This window comes from Vidua macroura, chromosome 14, assembly GCF_024509145.1.
Source record: "Vidua macroura isolate BioBank_ID:100142 chromosome 14, ASM2450914v1, whole genome shotgun sequence".
Taxonomy (NCBI): Eukaryota; Metazoa; Chordata; class Aves; order Passeriformes; family Viduidae; genus Vidua; species Vidua macroura.
The window spans coordinates 1807063-1827845 of record NC_071584.1 but is presented as its reverse complement, the minus strand read 5'-3'; the positions used below and the strand labels follow the sequence as shown (position 1 = coordinate 1827845).

The following is a 20783-nucleotide window of genomic DNA, read 5'->3' as shown; positions in this document are numbered from 1 at the left end:
GCATCCTGCCAGGCCAGCTCTGCACCAGGGGCTTCTGGACAGCTGAGCTTTGGGAGCCTCCTGAAGTGTCCATGGGGTTTAGCAGGACCAGCAAACACAGGCACAGTTCCTGAGCAGAGCAAGGCCCTTCACCCCTTGGGTTCCTTCTTCCCTGGGGACAGGGTGTGGCACCCATTCCTCGTCCCTGGCGTGGTCCCATCCAGGCAGAGGGGAAGCCCAGTTTTTACCCTCCCAACTGGGTCTATCCAGAGGGTGAAAGCAACCCAGGCTCCTCTTCCTCTTCTCCACTGTGCTGTTCTTTGGTGTCAGCACCTCCCAGCCCACGCTGGGCTCGAGCAGGACTTGGTGCAGTCAGGGCCTGCTGCCCACACCAGCACTCAGATCAGGGTGCCCACCTGGCCTGTGGTGCCTTTTCTCTGTCCTTACTGTGTCAGCTCTGTCTTGCCAATGGTTTTGATCTGTACCTGTTAATATTTATCCTGCTGTTGTATTTCCATGATTATTTTGTCAGCAAAGTGCACCTCAGCTGGAGTTTCTCTCGTTTCCTCTTTCTGCGGTGCAATGTTTCTTCCTGCCCTTTCCATGATGGGGTGGTTTGGCAGGATGGCTCCTGAGGAACACCTGTATCCCTGCCTGGCCACCTGTATTTCACTAATTCAAGTGCTGATGGCCAACAGCTTTTGGATTTGGGTTCAGAGCGGCTCCCTTTAGGTTGAGACATTCCCAGGAGATGCTTGGTGTGCTACACCTCAGTGTATCTGTCATTTTGGCCTGACCTCCTGCAGGTAAGGACCTGTCTGTTACTGTGGGAGCATTAAGGCAGAGGGGCTGAAATAGTCAGAATAATTAAATTACAGAACTGCCTTCTCTTGAAAGTACAGTGCTCCCCAAAGTGAAACAGCAAGACCTTATCTGCCTGGCAGGATCCAAGAAGAAATCTGTTTGTAGTGAAATTAACCTATAACAGTGGCAAAAATTGTTAAATTGTCCAGATGGAAGTTTATGGAACTTTTATTTCCTAAAATCTGGATGAAATGTTGAAATTGTCCTTTTCACTTGTGGATGGGTTTTTCACCTGTGTGTGATAAAACTGCCTCATAAACATTATCTAGACCTAGTGTTTGTGTGAAACACAAACATGAGATGACAGAGAAACATGAGATGACAAACAGAGTTGTCCTCTGTTGTTTATTATGATTTCTAGGGTTTCAAGCCTGTGTTTAATCTGTTTTTCTGTCTTAATGTTCCACTTTTCCCAACTTCTCATCTCTTCTCTCTGATCCGACTTCGTGCTTTGTATTGATTACTCCAGGGAGGAATTTGATCTTTTCCTAGGAAAAAAAAAAAAAAAACAAACAACAAAACCATGTCTTATCTCAGATTTTTGTCTCTGTCTGAGCTTCCTTGATGAGTTTTAATTTGAAGCTGAGGCATTGCCTGAACAGCATTTCCTTCTGTTTACCTTTCTGGGCAATGGGGACCCTGCTCTGCTCGTCAAACTTCTGAAGTCAAGATCTGTCTGTGAGCAAATTAAAGAAAGGTCGTCTTCCCCTCGGGGGCAGCTCTCCAAAGGCAGCTTTGCTGTGGATTTGCAGAGCCCTGGTGCTCTCCTCTCTGGCACAGAATTCCCGGTGGTGCTGCTGTTTAAGCCCCTGGTGCACAGCTGTGTGTGAAAAGCCTTGCACACATCAGGAGGCAGGCGAGGAGCACGGCCCTGACAGCTGTGCCTAAGGGTGGAAGTCTTCTCTTAAATAAGTTATGAATGTGCTGAGGGCAACAAGCCTGTATCAAAGCTTCAGGGATGCCACAAGAACCAGGGAGGGGTGGGGAATCCATTGTGAAAGGAGATTGATTGCTTTTGGTGTGAAACACCTGGCTTTGGCTCAGCACTGGTGCTTCGGGGGCATCTGGCAGCTGCCACTGCAGAGCTGTGAGGGGGTCACCACGCCGGCTCTGTGCCCAGCCACCTCAGAAAGGGTCATGTGGCCAAAGTCCATCACCAGCTGTCCTTGTGTGCACGCTCCAGGGCTCTCCAGAGCAACCCAACCCTGCCCCTAGGCTGTGGGCTTGTGATTTGTCAGGAGGAGAAGTGTTTCTCCTGCTCCTGTGGGTGCCTTTTTTTAGCTGGCGCCTTCCCTGCGGGTTTCCAGGGAGGAGCTGCTGACCCTGCCCTGCACCCACACATGTAGGCAAGAAGATTTTCCCCAAGGGGCAAGAAATATTTCCAGGAAAGGAAAGCCACTTGGAGGGGATTTTTTGCCCCAGTAATGTGTACTGGAGTAACATCTCAGGGCTCCAGTGCTGGCTCAAACACCTGCAGTGAAGCAGTTGAACGTCGGGCAGCTGCTCCCTGCCCGAGGGGGAGCTGTGGATGTGTCAGAGATGGGATGATGGTGTTTGTTTATAATGACTCTGGAAGGCGATAGCTGATGTTTCAGCATGTTGAACATGTGTTAGATGGGTTTAAGAACATCAGTAGATGATGTCGTAGATGGCTATAAACTGCTTGTGAGGATGTCTTTATTGATCTGTTGGACTATGGCAGCTTCTCCTTTATTAGAATTTCCATTTATTCAGCCCCATGTAAAGGATTTATAATGTGGCTTTGATATGGATTGAGAAATAAGATTTTTTTATTGGGTGTTATGGAGTTTAAAAACAACTTTAATTGGTTTGTTCTGGGAAGCTGCTGGTGAAACAACTGGTCAAATACTGAGGAAACAGCAGCTATTTTATTTGTTGAGCTAGAGGACAAAATGTTTGCAGCAGTTCATGTAGTAATATAGAGGTATTGTTTATGTCTGATGAGGCAAAGTCATTGATCATGTTGGTGGTGAATTTCAGCCCTGATCCATCTGGAAGAAGCAATCAAATCACATCTATCTGAGCCCCCTGTGGAGGGGGGATTAATGCTGCTGCTTCAGACCTGTTAGCTTCTTAATGCCGTTCCATTTATTTAAAGGTTATTGTTTGATTAAATAAAAATACTGCAGTGTTTGTCAGGGTGGAAGATGCGTGGGGCTTTGGGGAGGGCTGCAAGACTGCGAGGCTGAACTGTGCAGGGTCCCTTAAACAAAGACTGTTAAAAGTCAGAGGGAAATACCCTGTTGCAGTAAGTGGCAAAACTCTCACCTGGTGGGGCAGGAATTTCCTGTAATATTTCTTTGTCTACTAACTTGTAACTGAACCTTAAAAATGTGCCTCTGAAGGATGTGCAGCTAATGTTTATTAAAAAGAAAAAAAAAGAGTTCTTCTGGAGTACTGACAATTATAGGCATAGAGTATAGCCTAGAGAGGGATTTTAATCTGCAATTTGCATTGTGAGGAAAGGACACCCCGTTCTCTTTACCTTCTGGAAGGATGTAATTTGAACCAAAGTGTTGAGAATAACAGGCACAGAAGAAGCATATGATTTTTTTTTTCCCCCCCTCTCCCAACCTGCTGGAAAATCCTATTGATGACAAAGTTCAGGCTGAATCAGTGGATGGAACAACTCATGACTGGAGCGAAATAAATTGTGTCTGAAAAGCCAAGATGCTGTTTCAGCATCGCAAAAGCCATTTCAGACAGCTCTGGTTTGGAAAGATCAGTTATGGTACGAGAAACTTTGCTGAGGAAAGGGTCTGAGGACCATAACAAACCCCCCCAAAGCACAGCCATTGACTGTGCACGGTGCCAGAGGCTCTGCACAGGCCTTGCTGCATCCTTCAGAGCTCTTTTTGAGGAAGTTCTGTGTTCATACAGGCCAGATCAGGGTTTCTTTTGTTTGTTTGTTTGTTTGTTTTGGGGTTTTTTGGGGGATTTTTTTTTGTTTGTTTGTTTTGCGTTTTTTTTGGGGTTTTTTTGGTTTTTTTTGGTTTTTTTTTGTTTTTTTTTTGCTGTCCTACATTCATAATTATTCATCTGAGTTCTTATCTCATCATGTCACTTTATGTCACTTTAGCCAGCTGTGGCCACTATCCTGCAAAAAAACGAAGGTGCAAACTCTGTAGGGGTTTTTTCCCCCCCAAGGTGTGTTTTCTGTGAAGGGTCTGTGCACATGTGGGAATTGAATTCCAGGCTCTCATGAAAGATGAGAGCTCTTTCCTTTGGAGAGAGGCACCTGGTCTTGCCTGAGTTTGAAAACACCTTTCCCTAGAAAAGGGCTTTGTCTGCTTTCATGAGGAAGGGTCAAAAAACAAAAGCATGAAATCTCCTTTCTTCTTCCCTGATCAATCTAGCCATCGTAATGAGAGAAGCTTTCTGATAGCTCCTCTTTGTCATGCAATGTCAATACCATTAAGTCCACTTTGGCAAGGGAAGCGATGTATAATTAATCTGCAAATCAGTAACGTGGATGTGATTTTTATACAAAGGAGAAGGTCTTTAACTGCAGAAGGCTTTGTGTGGGCACGGCCATGCTTGGATGGGACCTCCCTCGAGCATCCCCGTCCCGGCAGCTCCCCCGTCTGACACATCTTCTCTGGGGCCCATTTGCTGCCTTCCAGCAAAAGGACTCTGTCAACAAATAAATGGGAACCAGGTGGGGCAGGGCTGAGGTTAGGAGTATGCAAGTACCCCTGAACACCTGCCCAGCAAGTTGGTTGAGCCAGAAAAATATCTTTAAGACTTTACCTCCATCCACCAGTTCTGTTGTTTTGGGTTTTTTTTAAAGCTTTTGCTCTATCAGAATTATTATTATTTTGATGCAGAACGCATTAAAAAGGGAAAAGGAAAAAAATCCAAGCCCTATCTGGACTGATTTGTTCCCAGAAAGATGTTCAATTTTGTATGTATAATTGAAAGGGGCTAAATATAGCTGTATTAATATTTATGGGCCTTATGTTGGAGTCAATACAAGAGTTGCTGTTCAAGGCAATTAAGCTTTACCTTTTCACATGTAGGATTTCGGTGTTTGGAGATGACATTAGTGGTGTGACCTGCATCCAAGAGAGAAAACACTAAAAGCCTGCCACCATCTGTGGAGTATGATACCCTGTATTTAGTGCTGTTTGCTGACAGGCAGTTTGTCTCCAGCGAGGCTGATCTCTCCAGGGCAGGGCTGCTGTCTTAATAGCAGGGAAATCAGCGCTGGGAGGTTTGCAGGAGAGCTGGCCCTGCTGCGTTTTGGGAGGAACCGAGCCACGAGCCTCTGGTGACATCACAAAGTGAGGATTGCCCACCTCTGCTGCATCTGTAGCTGCTGGGGATAAAGGGAAAACGATGATGGTGGCACTTGATCCCGTTTGTGTTCACACCACGCACGCCCTAGAGCTGGAGCACGGGAAATGCGACTCGGGCAGGGCTCTCCGTGCCCTGTCCCAGGGCTCAGGCTCTCTGTGCCTGTCTGCAGGGCCAGTCACAACCTTCATGTCACCAAAGCACAGAGAAAGCAAATCCTGTCCGGGGCTCTGAGCTGCTGTAGGGAGCGTGTGCACGGGGAATTAGGTCGGGGCTGTAACGATGAAAACAAGTCAGTTTGCATGAATAACAAAGGCGAAGTGATGGTGCGCTGGATTTCTAAAGCACTGCCTTTCAAGAGAAGGATATCACTGGGATAACACGACGAGAATCCTGGCAGTGGCTGAATTGCCCTGCATTGCTGCTTTTTTGGGAGCTGCAGCTCCTCACTGCTCCAGTTAACAAAGAGCTGTTAGATGCTGTAAAATCTCTCACTGATAGGGACTGCCTGAGTCCTGCCTGTCTCCTAAATTTGATCAATGTGTCAGGCTTTCTCTTTTTTCCATGTGCCTCTGGGAAGGAGGGCTGCAGCAAGGAGCCTTGCTTGGGGTTAACCTGCCCTCCCCAGGGCTGCAGGTGGAGATTGTCTGAGTGATGCTGATCGTGGTGCTCATCCCTTCTCCAAGGACTCTCAAATCCTGAGTGGGTGTGTTTCTGTTCTTTCCCTGGTGCGTGGTGTGTTTTGGTAGCTGGAAGCCTTTTAACCTCCTTCAGTAACCATCAGGGGGGTGCATTTGCCGAGGATTTTCATTAGCTTCAGCTGCTGGAGCACAATGGCTGCTTAAACAGGGAGGCAAAAGTGGAAATCAAAGGGCACACCTGCCGAGGGAAAAATGGGGCCCATGCTCTCAGTGGTGCAAAATGAGTTTTCAACTCCAAGTGGCCCTTTGGAATTCCACCTCAGCTCTGGGGAGTTGCTCTGGGTGACGCTGACCCCAGCGCTGGTATTTCCAATTAGTGATGACATAATCCTTGCCCAAAGGTGCTGGCCCCAGAGCAGAGGAGCTTTCCTTGGTGCGCCTGTGAGTGAGCCAGTCCCACCTCATCTCTGCTCCTGAACAAGGGCAAGCCAAGCCATATATTAAGGAACAAGGAAATTGCACCAGTTAAATTTAAAAAACTCATTTAGCTAAAGCAGTGTAAGCGCCCATGAATATTTATCTGATGTTATGGAAGCGTGCGGACTCCCACCTACTTTATTAAATTGATTTTCAATAAAAATGCAAGTGGAAGACGTTTGATTAATGGCTGGTGGGACGGGACAATTAATGTGAAGTCTGGAGTCAGCAAGAAGTGTCCCCTGAGCCTGTGTGTCCCTGCTGGAGGCTGGGCTAAGAAAATGTTTCTCAACTCCTCCAAGGGACCACAGCAACGTTCATCCATGTGGTTGCTAAAAGGGGGTGAACGGGAGCTGCTCTTTGGCTGGTGCGTGGTTTTGCTGAGGTCCTGACCTTGAAGCTGGCATGTGATGTTTGCTCCCAGTGTTCTGATTCTCCCTGCTTTTCCCTGCTTTTCCCACCCCTGGGAGCAGGCTGCACCTGAGAATTAAGCCCAGCAGCGAGCTCCGGCGTTCGCGTCGGCTTTGAGTGAGGCTCCCTGGGCCTTTGCGTTTAAACATGCCTGGGATTAGCTCCATCAGCCTCCAGATCTGCTCGGCTCCTACCAATTTCCTCGCTCGGATTTGTCTCCTGGAGGAAGGCAATTTGGAGCTGTAACGTTACAGCTCTATTAAGGATCTCCAGCGCGCTGTCCCGCCGGGATCCTCGTGGCGCTGCTGCCGCCTCTTTCCGAGGCATTTTATTGGCATTTCTGCAGGGAGACGCTGATCGTGGGGCAAGTGAGGGCTCCTGGGATGGGATCCTGCTCACTGAGGGGACCTGAGCACCCCTGCAGGTCCTGGGGGCTCCCCTGTCCCAGAGGGCAACAGAGCTGGGGGCTCCTTGCAGCCCGGAATGGAAACACTCGGCTGGGGTGTGGTGAAAAACCTCTGGAAGCTGCTGTGGGAGGGATGTTACATCTCCTGTTCTCTGCAGGGGTTTGCAGAGCCAGGGGTGCAGGGTTTTTTGGGGTGATGGTTAGGGGCAGGCAGCGTGCCTTGGTGGGCCAGGGAAGGCTGGGGTGGGGCAGGAGGTGGTTCCATCTCAGCACCCCTCAGCCCCACACCTGTGGGGCACAGAGAGGCACCACAATTCCACGAGCCACTGAAACTGCTGCCCAAGGGGCACCAGATAAACAACACCTGGGGCACGAATCCTCCCCCCAGCCAGCATGGCAGCCCCATGCCCAGGGTCCTGCACGGGCGAGCAGGGTGAGCACCTCGATGCCCTCAGCCCTTCCCAAGGGGCACATGGCACCCAAAGAGCTCCAGCCAGATGGCACAGAGAGCATCCAGGGGCAGGGAGCTGCAGGTGCTCCTGCTGCTGCACCTCCAGCACGAAGAGGCTCATGGAGTCTCTGTTCTGCAGTACTTTGGGGTTTTCTCTACATGCAAATGTGGCAGCAGGGAATAGGCACAAGCACTTCTGACACAGTTGGGCACTGCCCTGCTGTGCTTGCTTTGCTGGGGAGCAGGGCATGGACATGAGTGATGGGAACAGAAAGGAATTAAGGAGAAAAAAAAAAAGGGGGGAGCAGATGCTGGGCATGGACAAGAGTGATGGGAACAGAAAGGAATTAAAAAAAAATAAAAGGGAGCAGGTGCTGGCAAATAACTGCATGGCAGAAAAAGAGAGGGAGAGTTGTGGTTGAAAACAGAAGCTGAGGAAAGGCAGATTGGCAGGCAGCATATTTCTGGAGACAGCTTTCTCCTCTGTAGGCTGAGTCACCTAAGAAACGTGTCAATAAAACACACTCTCGGGCACTGTCTCTAATAAATATATATTTAAGAGAGACATTTCTTCAAAACTTCTGTGAGGAGATGTCGAATTCTGAAGGGATGGCATGAAAAATGACATCTCCAGTGGAAGCAGAGAGTTGCCATGGGAACTGGAACGCTTTGAACATACATCACTAAAACAAGAAAACATTTTCCCCAGCAAAGGAAATTAAAAATTACATACATCTGGAGGCATCTGCCCTCTGCCTGTCTCTGATGGGAGTATCAGAGTACCATGCAGCATATCATAATTCATGTAGTGGGCAGGACTGACAATTCCCTATCAGTTGTTGAATTTTTGTGAGTAACTCTGATAAAAAAGCCTTCTTGTCCTTGGGACAGGCAATGCTGGTGTCTGAGCAGTGCTGGGGAGGGGGGAGATTTGGAGCCAAAATGGAATTTCCTCTGAAATTGTTTTGCTCACCTGGGGATAAAACAACAGCCTGAATGCACAAATAAGCCCATGTTGCCACGTGGGCATGAACCCACTGCTGCCGGAGCTTGCTGGCCCCATTTGGCAGCCAGGGGGAAGGCAGGTGAGAGGGGATGTCCTGGAGGAGCACCGTGAGTGTTTGGGGGTTTATCTTGTGCTTTGGAGCCTCTGTTTTCCCGTGCAAGTCTGGGGCAGCAAAGCCAGAAGGAGTTATTTGCACCTGGCAGTCAGTGTGATTCTTTCTTTCATTTTTCTTTCTTTCCCAGTGCCTTTCTCGGTGTGTGGCAGATGTGGCACAGGGTGAGCCCAGGGGAAATGCTAAATTGACCAGTGCAGGGCAGTGTGAATTAAATGAGTTTATTTGCACACTGTATTGGCATTGCTGAAATAAATAAGCACTGGCTGTGCAGCCCAGTGACCCGTGCGTGACAGGGGACGGACAGCTCGGTGCAGAGCTGGGCTCTGCCACACAGACCACGCTGAGGTGCATGAAGAAGGGAAAACATTTGTCTGCAGTGCCCTGGGAGTGGAGGTGAAGCATGCCAGAAGCATCACCTTAGGCACACTGTCTGAGGAGCTGATTGAGTTCTCTGCTGAAGGAAATGCCAGCCAGGAGCTAATGGATAAGGGAACCAGAGTGCAAATTACAGCTTTGCTCCCTGCTATGGTACTCTTGTATCTTGTCTCAGTACCTGGTGATGGCCTCAGGGGACAGGCTTGAAAATTAAATGGGCCCTTCCTCTGAGCTGTACAGCAACCCCCAGGAGTCACTTTCTTCTTCTATTTTTTTCATTTCCATTTTTTGCCCACTACAGCCCGTCACGTGTTCTGGCAATGCTCAGCCTGCAGAGCAGCCTGGAATGAGACACAGCCAGAGGCACGGGCAGGCAGCACCGGGGCTGGAAGGCAGATGGGGAGACTGAGGCACAGCAGAGCTGCCTTCAGTGCATGCTCAGAGCCACGGCGCAGAGCAGCAGCGGCGGGGCTGCAGCCCAGAGCTCAGCCTGCAAACCTCATGAACATGGCTGAGACATCCCTTTTCTTCCTTCTCCCTCTGCAAGGACACACATTTAATGCAGAGCTGGTTCGAGTGAGACTGGTTTGGGGGCCCTCACTCATGACAAGAGGGAGATTGAGGGGCTGGAGCGCGTCCAGGGAAGGGAATGGAGCTGGGGAAGAGTCTGGAGCACCAGGAGTGGCAGGGGGGCGCTCAGCCTGGAGAAAAGGACACTCAGGGGAGATCCTATTGCTCTCCACAGCTCCCTGGCAGGAGGGGGCAGACAGGTGGGCATCAATCTCTTCTCCCAGGCAACCAGTGTCAGGGTGAGAGGAAATGGCCTCGAGTCAAGGGAGGTTCAGGTTGGATATTAGGGAAAAATTCTTTACTTCAAGGGCTGTCAAAGCCTGCTACAACGCTGCCCAGTGAGGTGCTAGAATCACCTTTCCTGGAAGTATTCAAAAAACATGGGGATGTGGCACTTGGGGACATGGTCGTGGTGCTGGGTTGATGGTTGGGCTTAATCTTAGAGGTCTTTTCCAACCTTAATGATTCTCTGATTTTTCTTGCATTCCCCTGTTTGCTCCCTTGCTTCCCAATCTTCGTAGCTGTTTTCTCTGTCGTCTATCAACGATTATCAGGTTGGCAACAGCAGTTTTGTATTGCACCTTCGTGCTTATCTTTTTCCCGGGGATCTGCCTGATGAATTGCAGAGCTTGGTAATTGCTTTACAAACTCCAAGGATGTTACTGGTACTGATCTGAAGGTTTTGTAACTCCTCTCAAAGCAACTGTGGCCTGTTGGGAGGTGGTGATTTCTGTTAAAGAAAGACTTGCTGAGAACGAGTTACCTCAAGGCTCAGTGTTTTTAGGAAAGGGGGTAAGCAAAAACCTGCCAGTCTGCCTGAGGAGGAAGCTTCAGAGGCACACAGGGTTCATGTAGGTTATGGATAAGCCTGGTCTAATAAGTGGTTTTCCCAGCTGGGTTGCTCATGTGTGGAGGGATACAGCAGTGCTTTGTTTTGGTGCCTCTTCTCTCCTGTGCTTGCAGCTTCAGCCACAGCACTGAGGTGCAGAACCTGCTGCAGTCTTTCCCTGAGGGCTCTGTTCACCCAGATCCTTTGACATGGCCAGCAAGAACACTGTCACTGATGCCTGAAGGGGAGAATTAACTGAATAAGGTCATCAAGGCAGGCCCAAACCAGAGCACAGGTGGTTTGCAGGTAACATGGAGTGGGTTTGCCCAATGCTGAGGTAGCAGACTGGCATTTTTGCCCTCACGTTACTGCTCCTGCAGCAGAATTCTCCTGGCTTTTTTCCCTCAGGGCACAGCTGGATGTACCAGCTGGCACCATGGCCTTGCCTGACTGCTCTTCCCCTGTCCACTGGGACCAGCAGGGATTCCCTTTTCCAAGTGCCTCTGGCTTAGCCATCAAGGCCAGGCTTTAATACTGAGGATGTTAAATTATGCATGCTAATTTATATTCACACATTTTCCCATTGTATTTATAATATATAACAAACATGTTTCTGTAGCATCCCCCTTCCATTACCACAGGCTCTGGGAGCACTGCAGAACCTCTAAAAGCATGCTCATACATACATATTCCTCCTCTGTCTTCCTGCCATCTGAGGGTGTCCTGAGCCCTTAAAATAGTAACGACAGTAGCTTTGTTCATTCTGTCTTAGTTCTGTCTGTGGCAAAAAATAGCACAGCTAATTTGTAGGCTCTGTTTGTAGTCTGTATGTGTGAGAATGAGGGGTGTGTATAAAGCCTTCATGGCTGCACACCCTCCAGCAGTCGCTGCTTCTGACTCTTCCTTCTGTCCCTGCTGGGCTGGGTGTTTATCAGTAACTTGCACCACATCCTGAGTCTAACCCCTGGATGTGTATCTCAGTGTGGTGATAAGAATACGTGCACGTGGATAAATGGGGGGCAAGCTAAATTAAATCACATTCTGTGGAGCCTTGTGGTAGGGTTTTAGCCAGGGCTTCTAATGGTGTAAGGCTTATCACACCCATCTTGCTGCCTTTTGTCTTCCATAAGCTTTAGAGCCTGCTGGCTGCTCTGAGCAAAGCCTGACAGAAAAGGTGGATAACTCCGAGATCTGGAGTCCCTCCAAGATTTGTGGAATTATGAAGCTGAGTGGAAAAAGACCCAAAGCTGAGAGAGGTAACTAATTGGGATCAACTGGTGTTAGGCATCAGAAAAACAGGGAGGAAAAGCTGATCTGAGGGAAGCAGGGTTTGTTGGCTCCTCTGCTGGTAAAGCAGCATCTCTCCTAGGCTGCTCTGCTGGATAGAGCTGTAACCTGCACCCCACACTCTTGACAAGTGTGAGAAAATGCCTTTCAGCAGCATGGGAGGGTGTGAAATCCCTGTAGCACCTTCTACAGCAACACCTGGGCTGCCAGGTATGCCTGGAGTCCCCTTAGCCAGTGTGTGTTGAGACAAAGGGGCAGTGCAGCGAGGTCAGAGCAGAAAGCTGGGCTACCTGTGCTGTTACCCCGCGGAAGGGCTGGGGGGGGAGTGCAGTTACTCACCCAAAAGGGACCAGCAGATGCCCTCTGTGCCTCTGAGCACTGTGCTGAGGAGCAAAGTTTGTCTGAGTGCTTGCTTCAAGCAATAGTTGTGCCTTGATCCCAGCTCTGTTGGTTATGGAGTTGTGTAGGTGTGGAGAGAGCTCAGACCTGGGTCAGAGCCACGGGCACATGTACAGCACATTTGCAGGCTCCTGAGGGATTTCTCTTCCAAAAAACTGAGCTGATCTTCCCTACGCAACCCAAGGAGTTTGTGCCCAGGAATTAGACATCCATCTTTGCCTGAGAGTGTGCCACAAATCCCAGACAAGCCACACTCAGGTGGTAACTGGGTCACTTCATGGTCCTGCAGCTCCTTCCTGCAGAGGACATTGGTTGCAGCCATGTGAGAACTCTGCATCTGCAGCATGTGGTGTGAGACAGGGAATAAATCTATTCCCTGCCTCAGCTCTCCCTGAGAGAGAAAGGGCCCTGCTAAGAAAGGGAGCCAGGGCGGGCTGTCTTTCTGAGGCTTTGACAGGCATCATCTCACTTCATCTCTGCTGAAGAATTGAGCACATGTAATTGCAGACCATGCTGATCTCTCTCATCACGTGTGAGCGGCTTCGTTGCTGGCTGTCTCTTGAGACAGCCCCTGGAATTCTTTTGAATTCCTCGTTCTCCCTGAAATATCCAGGTTGAGGGGAGAAAGGAGAGAAGCACAGCTGGAAGTGACACCACATGCGTAGCTGTGTTTACAGATCGGATGATTTCTCTCCAGTCTGGCTGGAGGACACGCAATTGTAGACACTGATGTGCCATCACACCAGAGAGAAGGTAGTAATTAATCACCATGGCTCACAGAGCAGCAACTTGGGAACTGGCTGTACAGCAAATGCTGGCAGTGCCAGGGGATTGCAGCAGCAGCAGTGGGTGAAAAAAAACCTGGGCACCCCAGGCCTGGGGAAACAGTCTTGATGCTTTCCTGGCGAGCAGCAGATAGCCTTGTTGCCCATCTAAATGTGATGTCCTTTTGATCACAGCCCTGCAGAAGTCACTGGCAGCATAACTGAGGGTGTCAGAGCTGTTACACAGACCCAGTTACTCTGGAATCAAGCAAATCGCTGGGCAAAACTGCGTGAGACAAATCGTTGGTGACATGGCAGAGCTAGATAAGATCCAACCCAAAGGTCTTGTTGGCAATCCCCTGCAGGCTCTTACTCACCCCTGCTTTTGCTGAGATAAGACATTTGTTTCAGACATTTATATTGTTTCTTCCCTTACTATGTGGTTTATTCTGCAGAGTACAGATTTCCCAGTGCTCTGTCCTTGGCTGACCCCACTCTGCAGTAGAGGAGCATCCTCTCATCTTTAACCATTCTGTCCCAGGTCACCAGCCTTCATCCATGGACCCTGCTCATCCTCATCTCTGTGCTCCCTCTGAGAGGCAGGTGCCCTCAGGGGTGGTGAGGTCTGGGTGGGCAGAACTACCTGTGGGGCCAGGGGGCTCTCGGCCGTGTCTGATGCTTCTGCCCAAGTGACCTTTCCTGGAGATGTGGGTGTTCCAGGTAGTCCGATGAATTAAGTGTTGCTGTTAGCTCTGTCTGGCCTCAGAAGGGCTGGGCCACCTGCCAGCCCCCTGGTGACACTCCTGGCCCTGCTGGCTGCCACTTGGCACTGACAGGACCGAGACATTCTGTGTATGTTCTTGCTGCTTCTCAGAAGAAGAACATGTACACGCTGCAGTCCACTTTTGGGAAAGGTGCCCGGGCTGAGCTGCCAGACAGGGGTGAATGTCTGTGATGGGAGACTTGGCTTTCGCTTCTGAGCAAGTAATTTCATATTCAAGGTTGCTGGGGTGCTGTAACAGCCAAGCAGTGTCTGAAAATATGTATTTTTACTTTGGGACTGGGAGTTTGAAGAGGTTGGTCCTGACACCTCAACAGACACCTCTGTCTGTGTTGTCTGAGGTCCATCAAGCTGAGGAGAGAGAAGGGCTTGTGGTGAGACCTGCACCTCTGCTCCCCAGCTCTGCTCTCCCTTTCCCAGAGGCTGCAGGGAATGCCAGGAGATTCTCGTGGCTTTTTGCCCTCTCCATTCCCCAGCCTTTCCCTCCTGACCCCAGCAGAGCCTCTGCTCCCAGGATACCTGATGTGGCAGCACTCCAGGCACAGCAGGGGTGTTTGTGGTCGTGACATTAGCAATAGCTCACACTGCTTTGTGGCCTTTTGTGTGGCAGGAGCTCTGTCAATGTCCTTGGAGTCAGCTTTATCCCATGGCTGGGCTGGACAAGCCCAGGAGGCATCAACAGCACTGCATGTTCACTGAAATATTTCCTTCTCTGCTGCTATTTCTGAGCTCCCTCAGAAAAAAAAAAAAAAAATTGCAAGAAAAGCAACTCTGATGTACGTGGGGGAGTCTTACTGCCCCCACAGCAGGAGAGCAGCTGTGAAGGCCACATCAGGGCTTCCTGGTGTGTGCTTGGTGATGTAGATGTCTCCATTTCTGCAGCTTGAGGTTGTGGAGAGGGGTCACCCTCTCCTCTTGGGCACCTACCCCTCTGCTTGTGCCTCCCTGTCCTCTCCCAGCACTGGCCTGGCATTCCCAAGTGCCAGGTCATAGAGAAGGTGCCACGTGCCACACCACTCAGAGATGTCCCTCCCTTCTTCAGTGCCTCTCACCCTGCAAGGAGACACCATTCAGCTCCCACTTCCCAAAAGAAGGCACCACCACAGGTTAAAAACCACCTGAAAAACCACAGGTAGGGGCTGGGAAAGGCAGCCCTGGTGTGATGGGGGTCAAAGGGAGAGGAGGACCCAAGGGTGGAGTGTCTGGCTGGGGCTGTAGTGACACCTCTGAAGGTAAGGGCTGCCCAGGGCTGTGGTTCAGCTCAGCTCCAGTGGGCTCATGGAGCTAGTAGCAAAGGTCATGGAAACCTCTTTTGTTCCAGAGGCTAAAAGTGGAAGGAAAATTAAATCCCCGCAGTGGGAGGCTGAGAAGGCAAAGAGTGAAACACACAAAGAGCTTCTGTGTGCACCTGCAAAAATTACCTTCTGCTGCTCATTAATTACTATGGCAAGGAGTTGGGGGAAGCTATGAGGTGGAAGTCAGTAGTACCAGCTGACTTCTTGTGTTTCCCTTCCCAGAGCTGCTGAATTAGCTGGAAAACACCACCCTGGTGTTTTTGGGTGTCACCCTGGTGACACTTTGGGTTGTGTGAGAGCAAGGCTGTATCCCCTCTCTTCATGTTGCCACTGCTCTCAGCACAGGCTGGTGGGAATCCTTCCCCAAGGGTTTTGTGTGGTTTTTAGGGTACACAGAATAAGGGGACACTGAATAAGGGGACCTCAGACATTCCTGAGCTGAGGATAAATGGGTTTGTCTAGGAGGGAGTTCAGGGGCACCATCAGCTTGTTACTGCCCTTCTTAGGTTGTGACCACAGCTGGAGATGAGATATTGGAGCCCTGAGCAGAAACACCTCCCTCCAGGAGCTGACTTGGAGTGGATCGATGGTTTGTACCCCTGGGTGCAGAAAATCCTGAACCCTTCTATTCTCAGCCACACCACCTGTCACAGTCTGCCAGGACAAGGGGACTCGTGACGGTTCGATAACCGATCCCAAAAGTGCAAAAGGCCAACAGCAGGGGACCATCAGTTTAATCACAACAAATGCACCTTTATTGAGTGCCAACAGCAAATGTGATAGAGGGGACAGAAAGGAAATAAAGGATAGAGAGAGAGAGAGAGAGAGGAGAAGGAGGATATAGCTACCAAACAGAGAGGTGAAATCCTCGATGGTCACCGTCATCCGTGGGGGTTCACCAAAATCTTTGTTAACTCAGGGGTCTTTTATAGTCCTCTGCAGAGTGGGGGGAACAGGTAATGGAGAAATTAGTCTATTGAAAAACGGGTACAGACAGTCCCTGTTCTGAAGCAGGGCAAGTCAATTTCAGCAGTGAAATAGTTTTCCATTGTTTTCTTGGTCCAGCGAACACACCTGCAGGCACCAGTTGGCAAACATCCTGCTTCAGTCAGGCCAGCTCCCCTGTGCTATGATTATAGGGGTCTCAGTCCTTGGGAGGGAGCTTCAATCTCCGTCCGTCACGGTGGTCGTGAGGCAGGTGAGGGATCTCCCGTGGGAGATCACCAGAGTTACCCCAGAAAGTTCATTTGGCCGAGAGGTGGGGAAATTCATGGGTTTGGGTATCGTGAAGCAGGTGTAAGGGTATGGAGCAAACCGCTCCTTGCCAGGCCCTGCCAGAAGCAGAGCAGCGTGGCAGCACAGCACACACCTGCAAACAGTCACTGGGTGAGCATCCACCTCAGCCAGGCCAGCACTCCAATCAGGGTCTTCAGGATCTCAGTCTCTGCCATTGTGACGATCGTGAGGCAAAAATGAGGGGAACTTCGGACCGTCTCTTACACCACCGTGCACAGAAACACCAGTGCAGACGGGTTTGTCACCTCCGAGCTCCCTCAGGTCCCCGCACAGCCCTGGAGCTGCCTGGAGGAGCTCCCCATCCCCCGGCTCATCCCGTTCCTCCGCGCCGGGGCTGTGCAGCCTCCCTGACGTCAGCGCAGCATCCAGGAATCCCCTGCACGGAGCCGCTGCGGCTTCGCCCCTGGTTTTCGCAGCACGCATCACTCGGGAGCCCCCAGCGCCCGGCTGCACGGCTGCAGGCACAGCATCCCGGCTGCCTGCACAGCATCCCGGCTGCACGGCTGCAGGCACAGCATCCCGGCTGCAGGCACAGCATCCCGGCTGCCTGCACAGCATCCCGGCTGCACGGCTGCAGGCACAGCATCCCGGCTGCAGGCACAGCATCCCGGCTGCACGGCTGCAGGCACAGCATCCCGGCTGCAGGCACAGCATCCCGGCTGCCTGCACAGCATCCCGGCTGCACGGCTGCAGGCACAGCATCCCGGCTGCAGGCACAGCATCCCGGCTGCCTGCACAGCATCCCGGCTGTGGGTACAGCATCCCGGCTGCAGTTACAGCATCCCGGCTGCCTGCACAGCCTCCGGGAACCCCCGCCTGCCAACCCGCGCTCGGCGCTGCCCCAAACCCCCGCAGCTGACACACAGCCGGCCGAGCCGGGGTATCAGGGGTGATTCTTGAATAAACAGCACTCGGTGAGTGCAGGGGGAGGTTTAACACTGCTCAGCCTCCCGTGCCCCCCTCCCAGGATCACTCGTAGCCCTGCAGCCGGGGAGGGGAGAGGCAGCGAGGCGGTGTAATTTGTGTTCCAGCTCCGCCGCTGCTCCCCGTACTTCCAAGAAGCAAGTAAAAATAGCACTCCGTCATTTTGTAAATAATAGCTATCTCCTCCCGGGTCCGGGGAGTCACGAGCACTTAAACGGGGGAATTGCAGGAGAAAGGGGGGTGTCCGCCTTGGGCCAGGGGCAGGAAGATGGGGAGGGCTGGGATGGGGGCACAGGGGAAACGGGAAGCCCGAAGCGCCTCAGCGACAGCTGCTGCTGGTTTACACCTTGTGCACACCCGGGGAAGTGACAGACCCTGCCGGTGTGCGGCTGCGGGGGCTGGAGCTGGCCCTCCCCTCAGGGCTGGGACGGGGCATTGTGGCGTACACAAGCAGCCAGATGTGGGGTAGCAGATTCCTGGAGGAGAGGGGTAGCTCTCAGAAAGCAGGCAGGTGTAGTAAGTGCCATGGTAACACTGTGGGAAGGGTTGTTTGGTTTGCCATTTGCATTGCAGATCTTCCCAGCTCTGGGGCATTTCTACAGCTGGGAGGAAGGCAGGAGCAGGCTCTGTACCCCAAGGGGAAGGGGCAGCCCTGGCTGACCGGCAGCACCTTGTTCTGCTCTCACACTTGCTCCAAATTGTTCCTAGGAACATGGTTGTGCTGCGGCTTGGGAATAAGCTGAGCCTATAAATGGGCAAAGCCCCCAGACAAGGGAATCATCCTCAAACAAACGTCTTGGGAACATGGCATGCCACTTGGATCTCTAAATTCAGTTCAAACACTGAAATCTCTTGCTCTTCCAGTTTCGTGTTGGCTCCGGGGTGTTTTTTTTTGCTTTCCTGGTGCAGCAGCTCAGCAGGGTGCTGGAAGGGGCTTGGGCAGCCCACCAAGGGCTCTGTTGGGCACTGTTGTGCCAATCCTTAGGGCAGCCAGACCTGGGCTCTGGTCCTTGCTCTGCTCCAGCTTCCTATCTGAACCCAGCCCCTGCATTTTTGTTTCCCTGGTTATAAACAGGGCTGGCAGCATCCACCTGCCACTCCAGCAGCCTTGAAGGTTCGACTTGTGCCTGTAAAAAAATTGAATTAGAGGCAAGGATGCTGCTAGGAAATGAAAAATGCCATTTTGTGTTCTGCAGCAGTTCCAGGGAAAGTGCCTACCCCCTATACTGTCCTTAACTGTTAAATCTTTGGGGAGAACTGCTCAAGACAGCCAAGCTACAGTGTGAGCACATCTATGGCTTGAGCAGAAAACAAGAATTTCCCTTCCATGTCTCTAAGCAGAGGCAGGAGATGCTTTTCTCTCAGCTTTCTCTTGCTGAAAAAGCAGATGCAGTTTCATCTCATTCAGGCTCTGGGTGGGTCAGTGTGAGGGTAAGGAGGGGAGGCTGCTGGGGCAGCTCCTGATTTCTCTGCAGGTGGAGGTCTCACAGTCACAGAGCTGGGAGCAGTGCAGGTGCTCTTGGGCTGTGGGATCACAAGGGAAGTGAATCTCTGAGGCTGGAGCTTGCTCTGTTCTGCTGCTGTTTTACTTATCTCTGGATTCCCCAGCTCTGCTGAAATCCCTCCCTGCGTAGCAATGATTTAATTTCAGAAATCCCTCCGGATCCCAGCCAAATCCTGCCCCTCGGAGCACATATTAACAGGGAGGGTTCAGTCTGGCTTTTGCCATGAGAGGTGCAGGAAGTTCATTTTTCCCAGAGCTGAGGGACATCACTGAGCCAGTGGTGAAGCCCCAGCTTGTCCCTTCTCTGGGTGCTGCATGGCCTTGCCAGGGGGTAAATCTGCAGTCTGGAAATGAGAGGTTCTCTTCAGACATGGGTTGTAATTAGTTATTAATATTAATAAGTTATTAATAGATTATTGAAGTTTCCTAATGCCATTATCTTTGACTGGATTTACCAGTAGATTGAAAGGTCAGGAAGGGGTCTCTGGAGCTCTGTGTCAGCCAGGTTACAGCATGATGAGGACAGAAAAGCTCATTTAAGGATTGCAGGATCATATCAAAAGGTGTCCAAAACGAGTTCTGCCTTTTTGTCTCCTCCTGGCTTCCTGAATCCCTCCCCCTGTGCTTGGACCCCGCAGAGCACACTGGAAAGCACAGACCCTTCTGTGACCCCCATCCCTCTGAGCAGGGCACAGCTCATCCTGCACCTCCCCGGGACTGCCTTCCCTGGCCATGGGTGGCCACAGCTCCTGATCTGCCATCCATGGCTGCAGGATGAATGCCAGCGAGGGGAGGGGAGGGAGAGAGATCTGTGTTTTCTCCAAGACATAATGAGCTTTCTCTCGCCGCATGGGGTAGCAGAAAGAGCCTCGCACCACTGAATGTTCTCTGCTGTGTGCCTCATCTGGGGACTTGTTTGGAGGGAGACTCAGAATACCCAGAGTGTTTCAGCCTCACAGAGGGGCTCATTTTGTTTAGATTTCTGGGTGTTTCACAAAGTGTACCACATACATATTTCTCTTTAACCTTCTTTTTATCGCATCGAGACGAGATCAAGGGTTACTTATATAGCAAAATAATATCAGCCACAGGCTGCATCCAAAGCTTCTCAGCCATAATAACTAAAGACATGTATACATATATTTTAGCCATTAAGGAGAAAACCCTGCCAGAATGTATTATCTTATTTTGGGATGTAAAACTTTGAAGCACAAACATAAGCTTCATAGTACTGCAAGATAACTCTCAGGGGACAGAAGGATTTCCATAACTAAATTAAACAATGGGCCATCCAGGCTACTTGCAAGGCTGCTGTGATGGCCAAAATTGGGACCTGTGCATAAAACATGAACTCTGCTTTGCAGCTTTAAATTGGCTGTTTCATTAGGAGAGCAGAGCAGCTCTGAGCCAGCTAATGCCACACAACAACAGCACGATCTATCCCTAAAGTGGGGAGGATTTATGGGAACTGAGTGCTGAACTCAAGGCAGCTCATCCATCATGTTTCGAGCACAACGCAGTGGGCAGAGCATAGGACTGTAAATCTGGGAAATCACTGTGCCTTGATTTCCCTGCAAAGCGGGGTGGCAGCAGAGGGGTCGATTAGGAAACACGCCAAAATCCAAGGAAGTCGGGCAGGAGAGCTCTGTGTGCACGTGCTGCTGGCTGTGTTCAGCATTCCAGCTTGTCTGAAGGCACATGGTTAAAATTGCCCCTGGTTTCAGCAGCTGGGCAGGCAGTGGGGCCCTGTGGCTTTGCAGGGGCAGTGAAGCTGCTGCTCAGCATCCATGAGGGAATCTCAGCCCGGGATGCAGGGCCAGCACGTGATGTGGGCGAGCAGCAGCTTTGTGAGAGCGAGGCACTTAGGAGAACAGCAAGCACGATGGCAGTAAAAGGCAATCAGAATATTGATTCTTTTTACATACAGATAAGCCTGGGGCTGTAACAAACCCTAAAACTGCTGGAACATTGCTAGGCTGTTTATCTGGCTGGGAGACACAAAGGGATTTCAGATTAAAAAGAAGTTTCAAAGCATCAGGGCTTACCTCTGGATTGAAAACATGTGGATCTGTAGCAGGGTGTGGATCGTGCA

At 50.8% G+C, this 20783-nt stretch overlaps 1 protein-coding gene across 2 annotated transcripts in view; it reads left to right on the top strand.

The window, feature by feature from the left end:
• Positions 1–20783, top strand: part of GABRA3 (gamma-aminobutyric acid type A receptor subunit alpha3) — a 68333-nt gene that overhangs the window by 18267 nt on the left and 29283 nt on the right. The window lies entirely within an intron of this gene.